We start from the raw sequence: 24,803 nt of genomic DNA, 5'->3' as shown, positions 1-24,803 counted from the left end.
AATTCAACATTAGATTCCTGATAAGGAACAAATAAAAATAAATCATTTTGAAGAAACTTCTCCCTAAATATCACTTAAAATATTCCTACAGTATTTTTTAAAAGGCAGAAAATTACTATATTTTCAATATATACTATATATTCAGTGACATTGAAAAGTGAAAGGAAAAAAAAAGACTACAAAGAGAATCTATCAAACATTGTGCACAGTGATTATCCCACAACAGTGGAACTAAAAGCAAATTATGTTTCCCTTTCTTTTTTTCTTCTGTGAAGTGAATGGCTTGTGGAATTTTAAAAAGTCTTAATCTCTGAATTCTGCACTAAAGGCATTCTATAAAACGTTGTACATCTGTGAGACATTCTACCCTACCCTTTACATGGCAAGTCTACAAAGTGCATTATTTTTCAAAATGGTAAGTAAAAATGTGATCCCATGACTTAAAATTTTCCACACCAGCAACTTAACTATAGTAGTATGTCCAGAAAACTCCAATTACAAATATAAAATTTATACTAGGTGAGAAAGGATGGCATTGACTTTCATTTTCAATGACCACATGATCCAAGGTACACATTCCAAAACCTAGGTCGCTGGAGAAAAATGGTATCCTTTCAAGGAAAATAAATTAGATGCAATACACCATACAGTTACTTTGTCATATGTACATAAAGAAGCCTTCTGGGAACCCTAATTTTTCTATCTCCCCCCCCCCAAAATACCAAAGCCAAGATCAAACTTTTCACATGCATCTGAAACCAAGTTTTATCTGAACTCTGAAGATATCTGTTCCTCTTATCTGAGGCGAGAACTGAAACCTTAAAAAGAAAAGCAATAACACATTTCATTGAAATACGTTTTGTAAAGGTGGATTCCAATTCCTAATGCTCTACCATTCTTGACATCTATGGACTTCAAATCCTGATACCTAATACAGCATCCTACCCTCAGAGAGTCCAGCAGTGGAATGTGTTCTACGGGGAAAGGATCTGAGAAAAAATGCAAAGGGAGAGAACAATCCCTGCAAAGATTCTGCATACAAGTAGTCCTTGAAAGGAAAGTAGAAAGCAAGAGCGAGCAGGGTCTTGGAAATCCTCTGCAAAGGCATTCATTGACAAAGACTCCAGAAGGGCCGTCTTCCCAAAAGTAAAATGGGGAGTGGAGTGAAACCATCTAAGAAAGGACAATCAACAGGAATTAGGAGTGACAACTATGCACAAACAGCAAGGTCTCTTGAATTTAAGGGGGGTATGCGATAGTGGGACTTCGCTGAAAAGTATCCATTGAAAAAGAGCTCCCCTTTGGGGGGGGGGGGGACTGTAGCCCTCTAAACCCCACGTCTAAGACAAACCAGGAGAAGAATACTCGTTCTGGAGTAGCTCCACGGAACAGAGAAGCGCAGGTGTATCTGCGGAAGCTCAGGTTACCGAGAAATAAGACAAGGACACTGTGCATCTCTTCTGCTCACCCCTGCCGGAGCCCCGGGCACGGAGAGCTAGCGGCCGAGGGTCGGCACGGGCTCCGGACGTTCCGGGACCCGCGCGCGGACACGCTCCGGCAGCAGCGCCCTCGCACACCTGGTTGCCGACACCAGTTGAAAGCAGTCAAAGTGAATGAAGGCGGACGAGGTGCCTGGCACCGCTCCACCCCGGCACACAAAGGCGGATTTTGAAAATCGAAGGAAGAGTCCGAGACGACGGACCCCAGCGAGCGCCTTTCTCCGAGGGGCTCTTACCTCGGATCCGCCCTCGGGGCCGCAGCTTCCCCGAAGGCGCTTCGAGCCCACACCCGGCGGGAGGCGGCCGGGAGAAAGCCCTCGAGCCGGACCGCGCCCTCCCAATCCTCCGCGAGCCGCCCAGCCGCCCTCGGCGCCGGCCGAGGAGAAGCGATTTCTGGGGCGAGCTCAGCGCCGGCCTCGCGCTCGGCGAGACCGCCTCGCCCGCCGCCGCTGGGGAAGTCTGGAGCCGTCTGCCCGCTAGCCCGCTCACCCGAGCCGGCCGCGCGCCGCGCATGCCCAGTACCCCCTCAGGGAGCGAGCCAGCGAGCGCGCGCCGCGCGGCCGGGGGCCCGCTCCACTCTCCGGGTCTTGGCAGCAGCCGAAGCGCGGAGTATCTGGTCGACCCCGGCGCAGGAGGTGAACTGGCCCGCGGGGCCGGTGGGCGGGAGAGGAGCAGGAGGAGAGAAGGCAGGGCAGCGCGCCGAGTTATCAAGGCCTCGATCAAAGTCAGACCGACGTACTGAGCCGCCGAGGAGTTTCCAGAAGTGCCCTAGCAGGACCGACGAGCAGCTGGGAGATTGCCAGGAGGGGAAAGCGCTAGGAGAGTTTTGCCCTGGGCAAGAGTTGATGCCTTGGGCGGAGAGGTCGCTCTAGTCCCAGCGGCCAGGGTTCTGGTGTACATTACGGGGCCACTAACCTACCGGCAGTAAACCTGCTGCAGCCAAAGACCCACTAGCCTGCGGCTTTCTCCTGGGACCCTTCCTCCTATTTTTCCCGTTGTGTTTCCTTTTTCTTTCTTTTCTTTCTTTCTTTTTTTTTTTTTTTTTTTTTTTTAATCTCTTCAACTCATGCCGTAAACTGGTGGCACCCAAGGGCCTCCATTCGGTCCCTGGGAGTCTCCAAAACCGCGAGTCCTGGAAGCAGCAAGCCCAGACCCGCTTCGCACGCCTACCTTGGATCCCATTTTTCTGGTAGCTCTTGCCAGAAACCCGATGTGGTTTGAAGTAGTGGAGGCTTCTTTCACATAATGCCTCTTGTGACCGACCTAAACCAACCCTCAAAACCTTCTCCTCCGCCTGTAGCGCCCAGTGAGAAGTCCTTGGGTCTGTGAACATTGTGTTCGCCTCTTGAAACACCACGTTTGTTATAGCTATGTTCCCCTTCTTTCTAACTTCTTAAAGGTCACTTGACTCCCAGAAATCAACAAAAGACTACAAAATACACTTGGTTAAAATAGATTGGACCAGGTTGTTTTGTGAAGCAAGGGAGACTCGCAGTCAGGGGAAAAAGATACTTCAGACCAAAGCAGGAAATAAAACCATTACACCAAAAGTTGGAATAGACCTTAAATCCAGTCGGCTATCTTAGGTAGAAATCCTCTTTCCAATATTTCCGCTACACTATCATCCACTTAAACTTTTGCATTGTTGAGAATCTCTATTTTTATCAACATTATGTATAATTATGATTATTTATTATTTTGCTATGCCAGAAACTAAGCAGTTGGTTTTCTTTTTTGCTTTTTCTTCTTTTTAGGGCTGCACCTGCGGCATATAGAAGTACCAGGCCAGGGGCTGAATCCAAGCTGCAGCTGCTGGCCTACACCACAGCCACAGCAACACTGGATCCAAGCCACATCTGCAAACTATAGTACAGCTTGCAGCAATGCCGAAACTTAACCCACTGAGGCCAGAGATCAAACCCACATCTTTGTGATACTAGCCGTGTTCTTAATCTGCCGAGCCATGCCGAACTTCTAGGCAATTTTTAGATTTTTTTCCTAATCTTTAAAATGAAATAGGCTTTATTATATCAATTTAGCAGGAAAATGGAGCTCAGAAGTTTCATTCCTTTTGCCAAAGCCAATGCTGTTGCTAGAATTAAAATCTAAAGTCTGCATTGTTTGATTTGTGAACATCAAATCAAACTTCCCTTAACTTACCAGCTGGTTCTGCCTCTAAGAGCCAAACAAAATTAGTCTCATTTCTTACAGATACTGCAAGTCTTGAAATATGTGAACCAAACTATTAAGTAACTAGTGGATCATCTCATATTTTCCTCTTCTTCAAAATCTCTAGATATTTTCACTTCCCTTAAAATGGAATGGTGCCTTTCACTTCTTTAAAAAGGAATGGTGAGCCTCCATAACCACACTTCATACCCTGCTTTGAATATGCTTTGATTTTTTTTTTCATTTTTCTCAAGTTGTGTACTCAAAAGAGAACACAACATTCAAATGCAATGGGCTGAGATCTGAGTCACAGTGATCAGCAGCCCCTTCGATCCAAGCTTACCTCACAATAGGCATTCCCAAAGTGATCGCTAATAATAACATCTTAAAATCTGAAATTATGTGCTCAAAGATGAAATTTATTAAGGATTAAAGGTAAAAAATTAGGTTTAAACATGAAATTATTTTTAATGTTTTTTGAAAATTTTATTGAACTAGAGTTGACTTACAAAGTTGTATTAATTTCGGCAAAGTAAATCAGTTATATATGAATACATACATCCACTTCTTTTCAGATTCTTTTACCATATAAGTTATTGCACAGTACTGAGTAAATTTCCCCATGCCAAACAGTAGATCCTTGTTACTCACATATTTTGATATAGCAGTGTGTATATATCAAGCCCAACTCCCTAATTTATCCCTCCCCCTCTTGTTTCCCCTTTGGTAAACATAGGTTTGGTTTCAATAGCTTTGAGTCTGTTTCTGTTTTCAGTTCTAGTGTATCATTTTTATTAGATTCCACAAATTAGTGATATATGATATTTGTTTTTCTCTGTCTGACTTATTTCACTTAGCATGATCATCTCTAAGTCTGTTAATGTTGTTACAAATGGTATTGCTCCAAGCTCTTTATGGCTGAGTAATATCCCATTGTGTGTATGTATTCATCCAGTTCTCTGTTGATGAACATTTAGGTTGCTCCCATGTCTTAGCTATTGTAAATAGTATGCAATGAACACTGGGGTGCACTTACCTTTTCAAATTACAGTTTTTGCCTAATAGATGCCTGGAGTGGGATTCCTGGCTCATATGGTAGTTCTATATTTACTTTTTTAAGGAACTTCCATGCTTGGGCAAAAAGCATTTTTTTAAAAAAGCAATGAGTTTTTAAAAGAATTTCGTAAGAGTGATCATTCACTCAACTCATTCTTTTGGAGTCAAATAATAATTCAGTTGAATCCAAAATTACAACTGAGATAAGAGAATAAATTAAGGGAGACCAGTGAAAGAAGGAAAATTGAGAAGAGAAAAAAAAACCACATGAGATACATAGAAAAGTCAATGAAAACCTAAGAAAAAGGAGAAAACTAAAAACAGACAACCATGGAGTTTCCACTGTGGCTCAGTGGAAACTAGTTAAAAACCCAACTAGTATCCATAAGGATGCGGTTTGATCCCCGGCCTCGCTCAGTGGGTGAAGGATCCGGCATTGCCTCAAGCTGCATCAGGGTTGTAGATGTAGCTCTGATCCTGCATTGCTGTGGCTGTGACATCGGACGGCATTTATAGCTCTGATTTGACCCCTAGCCCAGGAACTTCCATATGTGGCCCTAAGGGGAAAAAAACAAACAAACAAACAGAGAACCCTGAGAGCTCCTTCAGGCAAGAAGCTCTTCATCTTATACACCATACTTGCATGGCTGTACATGGTTGGCAAGCATGTTTATTTAAGTTTCAGAGAGAAAGGTGAGTTACAACAGCTGAAGAGTTCTCCACCTGGATCCTGCATAAAAAACACACTTTGATATGCATTGCTTGACTCTCAGGAAGTAAAAGAAATCACTAAGAGTTCAAGACAAAAATGACACAAAACAAAACAAAATCACTGAAACAGGCTGGGTGAGCAGTAATCTTTTAAAGAAACCTTAAACCAAAGGAAAACGCATCTTTAAACTCCCACTCGTTAAATCACCTCCCTGCAGGGGAATCAGAGTGGTCTCAGGTCCTCTGGCTCCCTGCTCCTAAGAGAAGCATATACATATCCTCTCTGGAGAAAGATAACTCAAGTCAGTGTCCCAGAATTCACCACAAATTAACATTAACCAAGTAGGAATTCATAGTCAAAGATCTTAAAACATATAAGAAAATTAATCATCATGAGTGAGAGCAGAATAAATAAACATATTTAGGTTTATGAGGCCAAAAAACTATGATCTAGCTGTTTCAAGATTTTTTTTTCTTTTGTCTTTTGGGACTGCACCTGTGACATATGGAAGTTCCCAGGCTAGGGACTGAATCAGAGCTATAGCCGCCAGCCAATGCCACAGCCACAGCAACGCCAGATCTGAGCCGTGTCTTCGACCTACACCACAGCTCACCACAACGCGGGATCCTTTAACCCACTGATAGAGGCCAGGGATGAAACCCACATCCTCAAGGATACTAGTTGGGTTCATTACTGCTAAACCACAATGGGAACTCAAAGAATTTCTGTTGTTGTTTTTTTCATTTTTGCTTTTTAGGACCGCACTCACAGCATATGGAATTTCCCAGGCCAAGGGTTGAATCAGAAATGTGGCTGCTGGCCTATGCCATCGCCATAGCAACATGGGATCCAAGCTGCATCTTCAACCTACACCACAGCTCATGCCAATGCTGGATGGATCCTTAACCCACTGAACAAGATCAGGGATCAAACCTGCATCTGCATGGATACTAGTTGGGCTCGTTATGGCTGACCACAATGGGAACTTCCCCAAGAATTTTTTTAATTATAAACAAAAAACTATCTAAAATGACTAGGCAATCAGTAAAAAAAAACAATCCACCAAACTTTCTGGAAAGGAAATATATAACTTGAAATTTGAAACTCAATGGGTTAGATATAGCTGAAGAGAAAATATGTAAACTACATATAAAGAAAATATCCAGAATAAAGCATAGAGGGTGAACAAGAAAATAGCAAGGCTAAGAGATACAGAAGATAGAATGTGATGATTTAACATTTATCTAATCAGAATCCCAGAATGAGACACCAAAAAGAGTAGATTAGAGGCAAAAGGTGAAGAGACTGTTATACTCTCTTAGATTAGATATCAGTTATACTCTATAGGTGATAATGCTTCAAGATTAATAGAAGACGGAGTTCCCATCAAGGCTCAGTGGAAACTAATCCAACTAGGAACCATGAGGTCGTGGGTTCCATCCCTGGCCTCATTCAGTGGGTTGAGGATCCAGCGTTGACATGAGCTGTGGTGTAGGTCCCACACGGATTCCGCATTGCTGTGGCTCCAGTTGGACCCATAGCCTGGGAACCTCCATATGCTGAGAGTGCAGCCCTAAAAGGATAAAGGACAAAAAAAAAAAAAAATAGAAGACAGGAATCCACAAGAAGAGGAAGTGATGGCCTATACATGTATCAAGTAGGATAACTGAGAAGAAAACCAAATAGAAAAAGTACAACATATACATACATCAAATAATATACATGAAAAGAAAACCAAACTAAGCTACACTGGAATATAATTGCAAAACACTGGAGGAAAAAGCCATATTAAAAGCATTGAGAGGAGAGTTCCCATTCTGGCACATCAGAAAGGAATCTAACTAGTAGTGTCAGATGCAGTTCGATTTCTGGCCTTGCTCAATGGGTTGGGGATCTGGCTTTGTGCTGGGTGTGGTGTAGGTTGCAGACGAGGCTGGAATCCCAAGTTGCTGTGGCTGTGGCATGGGCTGGCAGCTGTAGCTCCAATTTCGACCCTGGCCTGAGAATGTCCATATGCTGCAGGTAGGGTCCTAAAAAGCAAAACAAAAACAAAAACAAAACCAGCTTTGAGAGGAGTTCCTGTGTGGCACAGTGGGTTAAGGACCCACGTTGTCATGGCAGTAATTCAGGATGTTGCTGTAGCACAGGTTTGATCCTTCCACATGCCCAGGGGTGGTGGGGGGTGGGGAGAGTCCTAAAATCATTGAGAGACAGAAAAGAAGTAGAAAAACAAGTTGACCAAAGAATTTTCAACAGTAATAATTGCAGCCAGAAGACACTGGAAAATAACTGTCAGCTTTTAATTTTGTGTCCAGAAAAATTATATTTCCAGCACACAAAGGAAATTAGATGATTTTATATAAATAAAAGCTTTCCTTTTTACCATTTTCACTAGATGAACTTCTAAAGCACACTTTTGGATGAAGGAAATGACCGAGTAAAAAATACTGATATGCAAGGAAAAAATAGTGAGCAAACAAATTGATAAACATTTGGGGTAATTTAAAAAAAAAAGTCTGTAAATAATAATAATGAGGAGGAGGATGATGTTGAATTTGTGGAATTAAAAAATAATTAAAATATTAGGCAATAATATTAAGTCAGATGGAGGATGATCAGAGCTAAACTGTTCTGAGGTCCTCATATTGTTTTGAGATGGTTAAAAATATTAATTTAAAATGTACTTTAAAAAGCATCCAAGATAAAATTTCAAGAGAAACTACCTATATAATATTTACAATGTTGAAATGCTTTATTTTTTTTTTCTTTTTACAGTTGCACCTGTAGCATATGGAAGTTCCCAGGTTAGTGGTCAAATTAGAGCTGCAGCTGCAGCTGCCAGCCTATGCCACAGCCACAGCAACACTGGATCTGGGCCATATCTGCAACTTATGCCTCAGCATTCAGCAACACCAGATTCTTAACCCACTGAGGCCAGGAATCAAACCCACATCCACAGGGACACTATGTCAGGTTCTTAACCCACTGAGCCACAATAGGAATTCCTTTCTATATATTAACTTATTTACATTCTCACAACAATATTTGACAGTCTCGGGCGGGGGGGGGGAATAAGACACAGAAGCATGAGCCATGGAGTTCCCGTCGTGGCGCAGTGGTTAACGAATCCGACTAGGAACCATGAGGTTGCGGGTTCGGTCCCTGCCCTTGCTCAGTGGGTTAACGATCCGGCGTTGCCGTGAGCTGTGGTGAAGGTTGCAGACGCGGCTCGGATCCCGCGTTGCTGTGGCTCTGGCGTAGGCCGGTGGCTACAGCTCCGATTCAACCCCTAGCCTGGGAACCTCCATATGCCGCGGGAGCAGCCCAAGAAATAGCAACAACAACAACAACAAAAAGACAAAAAAAAAAAAAAAAATTAAAAAAAAAAGAAGCATGAGCCATAAGTTATCCAACTAATATGTGATGAAGTTGGGATCTGAACCCCAACAGTCTGTCTCCAGAGAACATAGCTTTGATGGTTTTGCTCCACACTATCTTAAATACTCTGAAAGAACAGATGTGAATAGATATTCCAAACCAGTCAAGGATGGGAAAGGAAATAAGAAATAAACAAACACAACAGTATATCCACCTCTCTACCCTCTGCAATTTTAAAAATACAAGGATAAGTGTAGAAAAAGGGGGTCGACTAGAAGATAGAAAGTAAAGACTGAAGGGAAAAACATTCAAATAAGTAACTAATCACAACATAAATGGATTAAACTCTACAACTAAAAGAAAAAGTTAAACTAGTTTTTAAAGACATAGCTATATGCTACTTACAAGCAAAAGGATATATCATGTATATAATAATCAAAAGAAGACTGGCATAGCTACATTAATATCACACACAGTGGATTTAGGGCAAAAAAGCATCGCTGGGAATAGAAAGGGAACCATGCAATGATAAAATCTACAAGGAGAAATTGATAAATCCACCATTATGGTGGGGATATTTCAACATCCTCTCATCTATTGATGTTATTGATAACTCCATGTATATGGATGGATATAAGTATATTATACTGTTGTTCAACATTTTTTTGTCCTTTTTTTTCCCATACCCACAGCATATGGAAGTTCCCAGGCTAGGGGTTGAATCGGTGCTGCAGCTGCCAGCCTACACCACAGCCACAGCCACAGCCACATGGGATCTGAGCTGCATCTGTGACCTGGACCACAGCTCATGGCAATGCTGGATCCTTAACCCACTGATCAAGGCCAGAAATCGAACCGTCATCCTCATGTATACTAGTTGGGTTTGTTACGACTGAACCATATGGGAATTCCCAGATATACAACGTTTAAAGATTACAATGTTGACATACAACAATAAGAGAATACACATTCTCATCAAACCTGTAAGAAGTATTTATATAAGTTTACCAATGTGCCTTAATATATTTCAGAGGATTTGGATTATTTAGACCAAGGGTTGAAAAACTTCTTCTGTAAAGGGCCAGATACTAAATACCTTAGTTTCGCAGGTCCATGGTCTCTACTGCAACTACTGAAGTTTGCCCCTGTAGCTTGAAATCAGCCATCTTTTCCTCCTGCAGGAATAAGGATAGTAATTAACAAAATGCCCATAGCCCTGTTTCAGTAAAACTTTATTTAGGCACTCAGAACATTACATAATTACTATCCTTACAACCCACAGCATGGGAGAAAAATCTTTGCAAACAATGCAAAAGACAAGGGTCTAATCTCCAAAATATACAAACAACTCTTACACCTCAACAACAAAAAAACAAACAACCCAATTGAAAAATGGGCAGAAGACCTAAATGGACATTTCTCCAAAGAAGACATACAGATAGCCAACAGGCACATGGAAAAATGCTCAATGTCAATAATTATTAGAGAAATGCAAATCAAAACTACAATGAGGTGGACCACTTCACACTGGTCAAACAGCCATCATTAACAAGTCTACAAATATTAAATGCTGGAGAGGGTGCAGAGAAAAGGAAACCCTCCTGTACTGTTGGTGGGAATGTAAATTGGTACAACCACTATGGAAAACAGTATGGAGGTACCTCAGAAAACTAAACATAGAACTATCATATGATCCAGCAATCCCACTCCTGGGCATAAATCTGGACAAAATATTCATTAAAAAAGATACATGCACCTTTATGTTCATCGCAGTACTATTCACAACAGCCAGGACATGGAAACAACCTAAAAGTCCATTGACAGAATAATGGATTAAGAAGATGTGGTACATATATACAATGGAATACTACTCAGCCATAAAAAAAGACAAAATAAATGCCATTTGCAGCAACATGGATGCAACTAGAGATTCTCATACTAAATGAAGTAAGTCAGGAAGAGAAAGACAAATACCATATGGTATCACTAAGGTGTGGAATCTAAAATGATCCTATCTACAAAACAGACAGATTGTGGCCATGGGCCATGGACAGCAGACTTGTTGCCAGGGTAGAGGTCAGTGGGAGTGGGATGGACAGGGAATCTGGGTTTGGTGGATGCAAACTGTTTCATTTGGAATGGATGAGCAATGGAGCCCTACTGTACAGCACAGGGAACTGTGTATGACTGGGTCACTTTGCTGTACAACAGAAACTGAAGAAACATTGTAAATCAAATACACTTTAATTTACAATTTTAAAAATAAAAAAAATTTAAATAATTATATCTTTGCTCCTGCTGGGTGAAAGATTGTTGAATTGCATACAGCAGGGAGGACTTTAATGCAAAGAGATCGCTATAGCTATGGAAGTGCTGGAAAAGATGAGATGGAATGCTTGAGGAGGGACCAAGCAATTGTTACCATGATTTGTGATGAAAGCAGTCCAGTTACTTGGACACAGGTCATCAGAATGCCTCACTGCTTATTATCCTTGACCTTTGAATGTCTGATGAGCTCTGTAGATAAGACACTCTTTTCCAAGCAGGACCACAGAGATTCTGTGCCTAGTTTTAAAAACGAAAGTTTATTTCAAAACAAGGTTTATTTCCTCCAGAAATTCTAATGCCTCTGCACAACCCAGCAAAGTGAATTTCTCAAATCTGAGAGTTAATGATTCCTTTACTAGTAACACCTGAATGTTCTTTAAAAAGCAGAAGAGACGTCATTTGTTATTATCCTTTTAAAATAACTATACTGTTCATTCCAGAGAACTGGAAATTTGACTTTAGAAAACAGCAATTAGGAGTTCCCAATGTGGTGGAGTGGAAACAAATCCTACTAGTATCCATGAGGATGTGGGTTTGATCTCTGGCCTCACTCAGTGGGTGGGAGATCTGGTGATCTGTGGTATAGATCACAGACAAGGCTTGGATCCCTCACTGCTGTGGCTGTGGCATAGGCTGGTAGCTGTAACTCCAATTCGACCCCTAGCCTGGGAACTTCCACATGCCATGAGTGCAGCCCTAAAAAGCAAAAAAGAAAGGAAGAAAAAAACAGTTATCTCACTATTTACAGCTTTTTCTAATCAAGTCAAAGCTTTTTATTTTTCTACTTGTGCCTAACCAGGAAAGCCGATGAGACTTAAAGGAAGAAAATAAAATAACCATGGGAAAAAGTAAACCTTCAAATAATTATTTAAAATTACAGTATAGCCATAAAATGGAAGTCTATCTCATGATTAAAAAGAATGAGGTAGTTATATTAATTACTACCTTGGATGAACATTAAGATATACCGTTGTAAGATGGTGGGAGGGGAAGAGGTGGGTTGCAATATGCTATGTAATATGAATGAATTTATGTAAAAAAACGAATAACAGCTACAGAAATAAAAACAAATATTTTAACAGTCTCTTTATATAGAGAGAGTTGACAGAGTAGCCAAGAGTAACTTTCACTATTTCAGTCAATATAGTTCTATAATATTTGAATTTTTAACTATGGACCTGTACTATTTTCTGGCAAAGAAAATTGAACATAGTAATACTTCATTATCTATTGTGAATCATGTTTCTGAATTCTTTATTCCATCTGGAACCCAGCTAGATTTTAAAAATTTCCATCCCTGATGTCTTAAGTTGCATTTTCATATATTTTAAGTTCCTGAGCTAGAATAACTGTCAGCCTATTTAACAATCCCCAAACACAGACTGTTTCTTTAGGTCGCTCCCAATTTTTTTCTTAGTATATCTATTTTAAAAAAATTTTTATCATAGTTGATTTACAATGTTCTGTCAATTTCTGCTGTATAGCAAAGTGACCCAGTTATACATATATACATTCTTTTTTTCACAATGTCTTCCATCATGTTCCATCACAAGTGATTAGATATAGTCCTCAAATTTTTTTCTTCATTGGCAGTAGAATCCTCTGGGGGTGAGAGTGGGAGGGTGGGGGTAATAAAACAAAAGGGAACTCCTATTACAAATTTGGAAGGTCTTTAAAAGAAAATTCACTTCTCTCATTAGCTTTCTCACTCCAATATCCCTGGTACTCAAAAAAACTCCAAGTAGGCTCTTGTCACCTCAGATCATATTTGCTACCAAACAAGCACAAATCAGTTCAGGCTCTGTCACTAAATGAAATTTGAAAAAACAAATGGATCAAAATACAACCATTCAAAAAATTTAGAGGCTTCTAGAAGTTCCCTTTGTGGCTCAGTGGTAAGGAACCCAACTAGCATCCATAAAGACGTGGGTTCAATCTCTGGCCTCACTCAGAGGATTAAGGATCCAGCATCGCCATGAGCTACGGTGTCATTCGCAGATGAGCCTTGGATCCCGCGTGTGCTGTGGCTGTGATGTAGGCCAGCAGCTGCAACTCAGATTCAACCCCTAGCCTGGGAACTTCCCTACACCGTGGGTACGGCCCTAAAAAGCAAACAAACAAACAAAACAAAACAAAACAAAAACACATGAGGCTTTTGACTTGATGTTGCAGATACAGTATTGTGCCCCTGTATGGTGGTGCCACAAGCGGTTAACTGCATTTTTTGCCCTGTATTTGAGATTCTACCTATATTACCATCATTTTGAGGGTTTGATTCCTGCTTCTGTAAGTCTTTCTGCCTTCTTTGTGCAGCTGAACAGTCTTCCATCGTTTTGTGGCTGTGACTTCTTCTACCACCTTTCTTTCCTCATAATTTATTACTTGTAATCGGTTGTGACCTAAAAATATATAACCAAGTTATAATAACCATGTATGAAATTAGAGTAAGAAGATTTTACATAAGAAGCCCAAGAGTTATTTTATAAGATACATGAACTTTGTTCACATTCTGAACAACTATATCAACAACTTAGAGGCTTTTTGTTTGCTAATGATTGTCACCTGTATTTACAATTTTTGGGATTATTATCCTTGAAAAAATAACTTTAACTTCCTGCTCTAAAAAAAAAAAAGAGAGAGAGATAAAATGTCTCATTTTATAAATGTCACCTACTTTCAGAAACTGACACCCTGTGAAAGCATGTTATTCTAATATATGCATAAATGCCCTTTTGGTAATATGAAAATAAGCTAAGGGCTAAAGTTTATTTGTTCTTGCACAAAAAAAATAGGTTATGATCGTAAATATTAAAGTATTTATAAAATCTTAAAGTACAATCTCAGGATAACTTTTCTAAATAAACATAGTCAGTTGTCTGCATTTTTCTTCTTTGCTCAATGCGCAAGGCCTTCCATATTCTGACTCTACCCTGTATGTTTATCTTCAATTATTAGTGGTCCTGGGGTAAGCTTGCCACAGCTCCAATATGTAGAGTCTTTCCATGGCTTTGCCCACATAATCCACACTTATCACTGCAACACAAAGAAACCTGGGGAGGAGTGGAGAGTCATGACTGGAATTCAATGCAGGAACGTCCGTGATCCAAGGTTCCAGGAGGAAGTAGCCAAAGCTGCTGAAAGATCAATACCAGGTGCTAAGAGAGTGATGTGATGAAAGAAAAATATCAAAACCAGGAACCCAAAGACACAATCAGATGACTCAAGCATAAGAAAGCATCCCAGGACCTCTGATTCATCCATTCAGCAAAGGTTCAATTACCTGCCAAGCACAGGGATGGGCCCTGGGGATACAAAATGGAGTACAAAGTGGTCCCCACCCTAGAGAGTGTGCAGTACTAGCAATTAAACATAGATAAACATTGATAACCATATGCCACATCGCAACAACACCCTGTAATACCAAGCACTATCTGAGCGCAGAGAAATGGATGCCCGACTCTGCTGTGCATAATCAGGCTGGCATCACAGAGAGTAGCTCTACTGCCTTTCACTGACTGCCTTCCAACTTCCTCACTGTTCCTCGAGCACGCTGGCCGGCTTCCACCACAGCCCTAGCACTCACCATTCCCAGCCCTGAACACACTACTTCCAGACTTTAACACAGCTCACGCTCCCACTTCATTCAGCTCTCAGCTCAATCCTACCTTGGAGTTCCTGTCTTGGCGCAGTGGTTAACGAATCCAACTAGGAACCATGAGGTTGCGGGTTCGGTCCCTGCCCTTGCTCAGTGGGTTAACGATCCGGCGTTGCCGTGAGCTGTGGTGTAGGTTGCAGACGCGGCTCGGGTCCCGCGTTGCTATGGCTCTGGCGTAGGCTGGCAGCTACAGCTCCGAGTCAACCCCTAACCTGGGAACCTCCATATGCCGCGGGATCGGCCCAAAAAATAGCAAAAAGACAAAAAAAAAAAAATCCTACCACATCAGAAGAGATTTTTCTGACCAATCATCCTATTTAAAGTTGTACTGGCATTCTTGTCATGGCTCAGCGGTAACGAACCCAACTAGCATCCATGAGGATGCAGGTTCGATCCCTGGCCTCACTCAGTGGGTTAAGGATCTAGCTTGGCTGTCAGCTGTGGTGGACACCAGTAGCTGTAGTTCTGATTCAACACCTAGACTGGGAACTTCCATAAGCCGCAGGTGAGGCCCTAAAAAGGAAAGAAAGAAAGAAACAAAGAAAGTTGTACCTCCGCAACACACATTCTCTCTCCCTTCTCTCCTCTTTCCCTATTGCCTTACTATGCCTTTTTTTTTTCTCAGCACTTACCACAATATGCAATCATTTTGTTAAATTATGTATTAACTATTTCCCTCATATAAATTCTGTGAGAGAAGAGATTTATCAGTTGTATTTATTATTCTATCCCTAATGCAGAGGAGAGTTGAAGGAATGAATGAATGAGAAATTTGAGCTGAGTTATGAAGAACATGTAGCAGTTTGTCTAAGGAACAAGAGCGGGTGGGGGCAGAGAGGGCACAGAAGGCGTAGAGGCACAAGGACGAGAAAAAGGAGACAAAGTACCTTTGAAGGAATTTAGAGGGAAATAAAATGATCTGTGTTTGACATACAGTGGGTTTGGTTTTGTTTTGTTCTTCGGTGGGTTTTTTGTTTGTTTGTTTGTTTGTTTTGTTTTTTAGGGTCACACCTGCAGCATATGGAAGTTCCCAGGCTAGAGGTCTAATCGGTGCTACAGCTGCCAGCCTAGACCACAGCCACAGCAACGTCAGATCCGAGCCCCATCTGCGACCGACACCACAGCTCACAGCAATTCCAGATCCTTAATCCACTGAGCGAGGCCGGGGATCGAACCTACAACCTCTTGGTTCCTAGTCGGATTCGTTTCCGCTGTGCCACAACAGGAACTCCTTTTTTTGTTTGTTTTTTTGTTACAGTGGGTTTTCATTCAACATTAAGTCAATAAGTGAGAGAGCAAGTGAATAATCAAATGAGTGAACACATAATTGAACTAATGATCAGGTTTTGTCCTAGAAAATGTGTGGCCATAGACTGGTGAAACAGAAGATAGGAAGTAGAGATAATTTAGAAGGCTGGTCTTCTACAAAGAGGAAAACAATGAAATCCTGAAGTAAGAAATTGGGAATAGAGAAGAGAGACCATACCTAAGAAGCAAGTAGAATTGTGACATAACTGAATGTGGGGAAAGTAGATGAAGGAAGAGGATTCTGATGTAAGGGTCTGGATGGTGGTGGTACCACTGACTAGATGGTAAAACCAGGATTAGTGAAAGGAGCCTACACTCGACATCTTGGGATTAAAGAATCTCTGTAATAGGTGGAGACAACTAACATGCAGTTGGAAGTCTTGACCTAGGAACAAAGGCAAGACAGAAGACAAGTTTGGACTGGCATCCAGGAAAATATATTAGAATAAGAAGACAAAATTCAAGGATTTTCTTTTTTTTTTTTTTTTTTTTTAGGGCCATACCTGTGGCATATGGAAGTTCCCAGGCTAGGGGTCAAATAGGAGCTGCAGCTGCCAACCACACCACAGCCACAGCAATGCCAGATCTGAGCCATGTCTATGACCTACATCACAGCTCATGTCAATGCCAGATCCTTAACCCATTGAGCAAGGCCAGGGATCAAACCTAAATACCCGTGGTTACTAGTTGGGTTGGCAACCTGCTGAGCTACAACGGGAACCCCAAGGATAATTTAAGACCAAGAGGCAGAGAGAAGCAAAAGAATCTCCATGGAAAACTGAGAAGCCAAAAAAAAAAAAAAAAAAAAGAAGAAGAAGAAGAGAGAAAACCGAGAAGCAGCTAAAAGGGCGGTAAGAGGAACACCAGGAGTGTGAGCCCTTGAGAACAAGCACGTGCTATGTGCCCACAACTGTAGACCCTGTGGCCTGGTACAATTTAACTGCTTGTTACAAAAAAAAAAAAAAAAAGAAGAAGAAGAAGATGGAAAAAGGGAGGGATGGAAGGATACTTGGAAGGAGACTTGGTTAACACAGTAACACTTATGAAGACAAGAAAGATGATGAGTTCCTGTCGTGGCTCAGTGGGTTAAGAAGCTGACCCTGTTTCCATGAGGATGCAGCTTCCATCCCTGACCTCGCTCAGTGGGTTAAGGATCCAACATTGCATCAAGCTGCAGCATAGGCTGCAGATGAGGCTCAGTTCCGGTGTTGCCTGGGCTGTGGTGTAGGCTGACAGCTGAAGCTCCCATTTGACCCCTGACCTGGGAACTCCCATATGCTGCACGTGAGGTCATAAAAAGAAAAAAAGAGAGAGAAAGAAAGAAAGATAACAATAGCTAAGAACTCAAATTATTATATTAAAGGATTATAACATGCCAGAATCCATTTTAAGCCATTTACATGGGTTGACTCACTCCATTCTCATGACAACCTTGATGATGATGGTGGGGGGGGGAGGAGGATCTCCACTTTATAGATGAGAAAACAAGGCACAGAGAGGTGAACTTGTCCAGGATTATACAGGAAATGAATGACAGCCCCACAATTTCAAGTCCAGCCAGCTTTCTCTGAAGCCCACACTGGCACAGACCGAAGAGTGAGCTTTGTAAGGGGCCTTAAGGGAGGATGATTTCAGTGAAGGGGCAGCTCTGTGGCCTGCAGAGGGGAAAGGAAGGTGAAGAAGTTGAGAGAACAAATGCAGATGGCTATTGCAAGTTTAGCTGGGAAGAAAAGGGACGGACTAGTAGCTAGAAAGGAATGCAAGAGGGGCAGAAGTTGCTTTGTGTTTGTAATGAGCAAGTCTGGAGTGTGTGGACTCAATATATCGTGTTTACATCACACCCCAGAATTGCTGAAAGAAAAATGAGGGGGTTGGATGAAAAGACAGGCAGGTTACTTCCAGTTCTGATTCTGCTATTCCACAGCTTTGAAATTCTTTCTCAGTGCAGCCAGATGGAAGATTTCACTCGATAATGTCAGTTGGAAAATCATTTAATACACTTTTAAAGAGGTATTTAAATTAAAACCTAGGGACCTATTTATTTGAGTTTCCTTGTGATTCATGAGCTTTTCATCTTTTCCCATCCTGGTCAGAGACACTTCTTATCCTTTTGATAAACCTAAAGTTTCTCCTGTCTTTAGATTTGGCCTAATGACATATTTTTGCTTTTTCTGAGGTTAGGAAAGAAGGAGCCAAGGTCATCTGGGCTCATATCCTTTTTCTCCATCGCCTTTTCCCTTTTGTACTCTACTCCTCCTTCTACAGGAAAAATTAACTAAAGTGTAGGCAGTTATAGAAAAGCCATAGTGTTTCTCTCACCATTTGTCCTAAACCATGTAATCATTAGTGTTGTTTCCTGCAATTCTCTCTCTGCTAAATATCCCTTGAAACACTTTTCTTTTCTCCCAATTTTCTGTCTTTCTCTTGGGCTGAACTTCTCCTTCTCTCCTCCTCTTTTGAGCAATTGGAGTGGACACACACACACCCCAGAACCTAGACACTCCTTTTCCCTCTGTTCTCACCTCACAGAACCCTTTCTCAGCACACATCCTTCAATGACACCTATTCCTCTCTTTTTCATATCTTTGCACTTTTTTTTTTTAATCTCCATCTGTTCCTTTTCCCATCCACACAATGTCAGTTTTCAATTATCTACTAGTAGGGTTATAAGATGGGGGAAAGATTGACCATGGAAAATATAAAACTCGTTTCTTTTCTGCCTTTGGGATATGTTTTCACACTTACCAAAATTGGTATATACCCAGTTTGGGAAAATCCCAGCCCTTCCAACAAAGTAAAGCTATACTTGGATGACTGTCTCAAAAGGAATTAGAAAGCTATCCACTTAGCTAATCTTTGCTCTTTGCTCATTTCTATTCTGGGCACCCCTCCAGACAATGGGTGAATAGCCTTTATCGTTTAGACAAATGCAAATAATCTTCACAGAAAGATCTTTATTTTCCTCTCTATAGCATGATATCCTTCTAGCTCTCCATCCCCTGAAGCAAGGTGATAATTAAAGTGCTTCAGGTTCAAAGGTGGTCTCTCTAAAATTCCTGATGAGCTAGCTTCAGACAGGAAGGAGAGTAAACAGAGATGGAGATGATATCATAGGTTAAACAGGTTACAATGTTAATAAGATGTTGAAAGTAAGATGTGTCTGCCTCGTATCAATAATTGTCTTTATTCACATTTCCCTGACACATGTGAGTCCAAATCCTTTCTTTCATAATAGTCTGTTTTGGCAGGCTTATGCATCAAGCAAAGATGAACAGAGTGCAAATAAAGAATCTTTGTCAGTACTGTAGCCCATCCCATGATAGCACCTCATTATAAAGAGACCCAAAACATTTTGTGACAGAAGACTAATTTTCTCTAGAAACAGCAGAAATCTCCATATCTCTGAAGCCAAATAATGATGTGCACCCTTTATCTTTACAGGCTGTACTTTGAAACTATAAAATATTTTTAAAATACTCAGCAGTGATCTGGGGCAACTCTTGTACTTCTCTCTTTATACGTAAGCAAATTTTTCAAATATTGACAACCCTGATGATTCCAAACCAATTTACTCAGCTTAATCAAGCAAGGGTTCCTTCACCTTACTTATGGTAAGAATTATTCTCACATTAGTTTATACAATACAAAATAAGTAATTTTTTCATTTTATTTTTCCTTATTTCTACTTTCTCTTGATTAAAATAAAGCTAACACTGAATTTTTTGGTTGTTTTTGTTTTCTTTTGTTTTATTTTATTTTGTTGGCCGCACCCACAGCATGCAGAAGCTCTCAGGCCGGGGAATGAATTCCAGCCATAGACTCGACCTATGCCACAGCTGTGGTGATGCTAGATTTTTAACCCCCTGTGTTGGGCTGGGGATGGGAACCCATGCTTCAGCAGCCACGGAAGCCACCTCAGAGATAATACTGGATCCTTAACCTGCTGTACCACATGGGAACTTCAAAACTGAACTGTTAAACTGGGAACATGCTGCATTGGCTAAAAATACGGAACTTTTTAGCGCAAAACAATTAATTGGTAAATGGCCAATGCAAAGGCTTTTTGTCTACTAAACTTTTATATCTATTTTTACAAAGGCTAAAAATGCCTGGAACACATGATATATGGCATCTACTAGTGAGAATTCATCTGCATATGAGAATGTAAGATTCATTTGTAGAAGGAAAATTTTTCCCCAAGTGAGTTTTTGAATTTCCTATATTCCTGGGGCACAATGATTGTTTCTGGCTTTTTGACAAGACTCATCTCTTAGAGCTTCTGATACTCTTTCCTAATGTCAGTGGGAAGAAGCTTCCTTTCACTTTTTCCAGGAGGAAAGGCCAGAAGGACTCTCAGGCCACTATTCTCTCTCATGACCTCCTATCCTTCCCGACTTTTAGCTCCCAGGGGTCCTGCCAAAGATTTCCCATTGGTTTTAATCCAACTTTTTAAACTGAAGGCATGAAGAAGCAACTTAGATTTATATAGCTTTTTTTCTCTTGTTTTATAAAACATGAGATTAAAAGGGTATCTAAAATACTGACTTCCAAACACCTAAACTGCCTTGGCCATGCTTTTATTGGCAGAGTCTTAAGAGAGCACTGTAGTCCCAAGACCCTTTAAGAGGTGGAACTTATTTTTGAAATGGATTTTGGACCATATGCAACACATATAAGAAAGTTGTCTTTTCCAGCCACAGTGGAAAACATCTGTTTTGCTAATGGATTTGACTCTACTCGCCAGAATAACCTCCCTAATGTTTTGAAAGCTCTAAACAACTAAACCTTTAGGATCTGCAATGGCTCAAAAATTGATTTACTAAGAAAACATGTAGACTTGTGACATAAATGAAAATAAAAATATTTCTCTTAACAAATCCGTAATACCAAAATATTTTAGATACGGCCTCAGATTAATGGTATTTTATAGCTTTTTTTTTCCTTTTTAAGATATGCATACAGACATGTATATACATAGTCTCTTGGAAGGGAGTAGTGCAGTGTGAATAGAAAATTATGTCCACTTTTCTGAATGCAACTAGTGCTACTACTAGACTATTAATGCTCCTTTGTCAATTCCCCAGATTTCAGTAAATTATATTCTAGTGAGATATATGCATGTCCAGCTTATATCTTATGTTATTGGATCTGATTTTTTAAAAAAAAACTTCTAAATAGCATAAAAAGTATTTTATATTATCTATTGTTTAGCCTTCTTCAGTTTCTTTCTTGGCTATTTCTTCTTAGCCTCCAGCTGCTGCTTTGTTATTGTTTGTTTAATAGTTACATAATTTAAAGAGACTACTTTTATTTTCTTATTTTAGGATCAACTGCCAAAGTACTGTGTTATTTCTTTTTTCCTATTTTCATTACACCTATTGACTTCCCTCTGTGTTGTTTTTCCTAACCCCGTTTGGATCTAAATCCTCTATGTCTTCCTTCCACTGATGTGTTCTAATCAACTTTTCCGCTTCCTTCTTTACAAAATCCTCCAGGAGACCACGCTCTCATGACCACTACAATCAAGAAATGTAAATGCTTTAAATGGAAATTCTAAATAAATCTATTGTGTATTAAAATTTAGTATGTATTTTCTCATAAATATTTGTCAACTTTTTTTTTTTTTTTTTTTTTGTCTTTTTGCTATTTCTTTGGGCCGCTCCCACGGCATATGGAGGTTCCCAGGTTAGGGGTTGACTGGGAGCTGTAGCCACCGGCCTACGCCAGAGCCACAGCAACGCAGGATTCAAGCCACGTCTGCAACCTACACCACAGTTCACAGCAACGCCGGATCATTAACCCACTGAGCAAAGGCAGGGACCGAACCCGCAACTTCATGGTTCCTAGTCGGATTCGTTAACCACTGCGCCACGACGGGAACTCCTGTCAACTATTTATATGTTTCTCTTTTCTTTTTTAAGGCCACGCTTGAAGCATATGGAAGTTCCCAGGCTGGGGGTCAAATGGGAGCTGCAGCCGCAGGCCTGTGCCACAGCCACAGCAACACGGGATCCGAGCTGCATCTGCAACCTATGCCACGGCTTGTGGCAATACTGGATCCTTAACCAACTGAGTGAGACCAGGGATCAAACACACACCCTCATGGATACTAGCTGGGTTCTTAACCTGCTGAACCACAGTGGGATCTCCATATAATTTTCTTTATTTCATATTATGCATAAGTTTCTAAACAGAAAGAATCTATACTTCAAGTATTCTTTTAGATGCTAAAGTTGGTCAGGCATTTCTAGTAACCTCACTTCTCATTCACCCCTGAGAATGTCGGCTTCCTCTTGCCCACCCAGTGCCTAAAGCAGAATAGCTGGTAGGCACTCAACTAGCATTTGTTGGATAAATCTAACATTCACTAGAGAAGTGTGGTGGATGGGTATTAAGTCTCAGGCACTATGCCAAGTAATTTTACAAACATACACAAACTCAGATACATGCACATGCACATACTCACACACATACATACACACACCATATAAATTCCATGTAACCTGCTCAAGAACTCAAGTATTATTATCCCCACTTCACAACTGAGGAAGCAGAAACTCAGAGAGGGAGGGAACTAATCTATCCAAATTTACACAGGTAGAAAGTTGCAAATAATTTAGCTCCAAAGAAAGCTCTTTGAATAAAATGAAAGATAAACATGACCCATACAAATTCCTTTCTTTCCCATTTCCCTCTCTTGTGGCTGGTCCTAAAGAAAACTTTAAAAATAGACTTGATGTTCAGTTCTTCTTTCCTTTCTCCTCAAGACCTTACTTTTGGTGCCCAAATCCTTTGCCTTATCCATCTCAACCAACCTCAAAAGCTTCTCCTGTGAGAAGGAGAAGCTTCCCTCATCCAGGACCTGTAAGCCTTGATCTGTATACCAGCTATCCTCAGCCATACTAAAGTCCAATTTCCTTTCATCAAATCTTGCACTTTATTGCTTCATTATACTAGAGATTTTGAAGTTGAAAACTTGCTTATGGCATGAACCTGGTTGTCCATCTCTGATCAAACTTCATTGGACTAGGCTGACCTGTACTCTATTTCCTAAGAAGTTCCTAGTTCAGACACATAAATGACTTTAAATTTTCTTTTGTATCTTCCATCTTGAAATCAAAACTATAATTATATTCAATGGTCCAAAAAATGTAAATAAAAATAAAACTGCCAGAAAATGTATTAATTATTGTGTTATTCTGTTAAATTACACACACACATATTTGAAAGAACAGTCCTCCTTGGAAATTATGATGCCTGATTTTTGCACATGTATGTAACTTAAGTACATTGGCTTAATCATTAATTTATTCAACAAATAGTTACTGGGTGTCTACTAGATATAAGGCAATTGGCAGTACAAAGAGAGATTATAATCCAGTAATCAATATAGAGTTCCTGCTGTGGCTCAGCAGGTTAAGAACCCAGCATAGTCTCTGTGAAGACGCAGGTTCCATCTCTAGGCCTCATTCAGTGAATTAAGGAACTGGTATTGCTACAACCTGCAGCATAGGTTGTAGATACTCGGCTCTGGCATTGCTGTGGTGTGGTGTAGGCCTGCAATTGCAGCTCCTATTCAACCCTAGCCTGGGCACTTTCATATGCCACAAATGCAGCCGTTAAAGGGGGGAAAAAAAAAAAAAAAATATATATATATATATATATATATATATATATATATATATACATGTGTGTTTGTGTGTGTGTGTGTGTGTAATATCATCACAAATGGTTCAAATTCAAAGCATATATTATTGTCAAAAATTATAAAAGGACAAAATATTTTGAGATTTCAGAGTGAGGAAGGATTATGAATAGCTGGTGCAAATCATTGGCAATTTTGACATATTCATCTTTATATTTTACCTTGTATTTTATTTATAGGAATAATAAAGTTTTTAAACACAAGCTATTTTTCAGACACTATTTAGGCTGTTTACAGCACTACTGAATCTATTAGGATTGCCTTGTCTGTAAGTATTAAAATCCCCTATTACAATTTGCCTAAACAGTAGTGAAACATTTGGTTATCTCACTCAAAAAGAAGCCCAAAGGTAGGCAGCACAAGGATAGAGGAAGAGTTTCAATAATATCATAAAAGGCATGAGTTCTTTCCATCTTTACCCTCTGCAAACTTTATGACTGCAAGATAAAGGACTTTTGGAGCTCCTGTTGTGGCTCCGCAGGTTATGAGCCTCACATAGTGTCCATGAAGATGCAAGTACCAACCCTGGTCTTGCTCAGTGAGTTAAAGATCCAATATTGTCACAAGCTGAGGTGTAGGTCTCAGACGTGGCTTAAATCCCATGTTGCTGCGGCTGTAGTGTAGGCAGGCAGCTACAGCTCAGATTCAACCCCTGGCCCAGGAACTGTTGCAGGTGTGGCCATAAAAAGAAAAAAAAAAAAAAAAAAACAGAGGATTTTCTTTAGCACCATGTGGTCACACAAAAACTTTAAACGCAGTAAGAGAGGAGGTATTCTCCTTAAGTGCCTCTGTTATAGGGAAGGAAATCTCTTCTAAACATCTCGAGCTGACTTCCTCTGTCTTCTTGGCCAGACTTGGCTCACATGTCCTTCCCTAAAGCAATCAATGATAAAGAGGAATAGGATTGTCACCATATAGTAATGACTACATCTGCTGTCTCCTCCACGATCTCTCAAGCCCTCAATTTAAATAAGCAATAGGTTTGCACTGATA

At 40.5% G+C, this 24,803-nt stretch overlaps 1 protein-coding gene across 17 annotated transcripts in view; it reads right to left on the bottom strand.

The window, feature by feature from the left end:
* EPS8 (EGFR pathway substrate 8, signaling adaptor) overlaps positions 1-24,803 on the bottom strand; it is a 268,177-nt gene that overhangs the window by 185,655 nt on the left and 57,719 nt on the right. For 5 of the 17 annotated variants that reach the window (XM_084956701.1, XM_084956699.1, XM_084956698.1 and 2 more), the window contains 2 exons: positions 13,399-13,541; positions 9,911-9,989 (listed from right to left, as the gene is read on the bottom strand). The gene's annotated coding sequence lies outside the window, so the exon portion shown is untranslated. Of the gene's footprint in view, positions 1-1,735; positions 1,991-9,910; positions 9,990-11,236; positions 11,380-13,398; positions 13,542-14,071; positions 14,277-24,803 lie in introns of those variants that run through there. The other 12 variants (XM_084956696.1, XM_084956689.1, XM_084956692.1 and 9 more) reach the window with 7 other exon arrangements.

Source organism: Sus scrofa, chromosome 5 (assembly GCF_054392235.1).
Source record: "Sus scrofa isolate SSC_HxYL_T2T_F1_AM1 chromosome 5, Sscrofa_HxYL_maternal_Yorkshire_Landrace_v2.0, whole genome shotgun sequence".
Taxonomy (NCBI): Eukaryota; Metazoa; Chordata; class Mammalia; order Artiodactyla; family Suidae; genus Sus; species Sus scrofa.
This window is presented reverse-complemented; position numbering and strand designations above follow the sequence as displayed.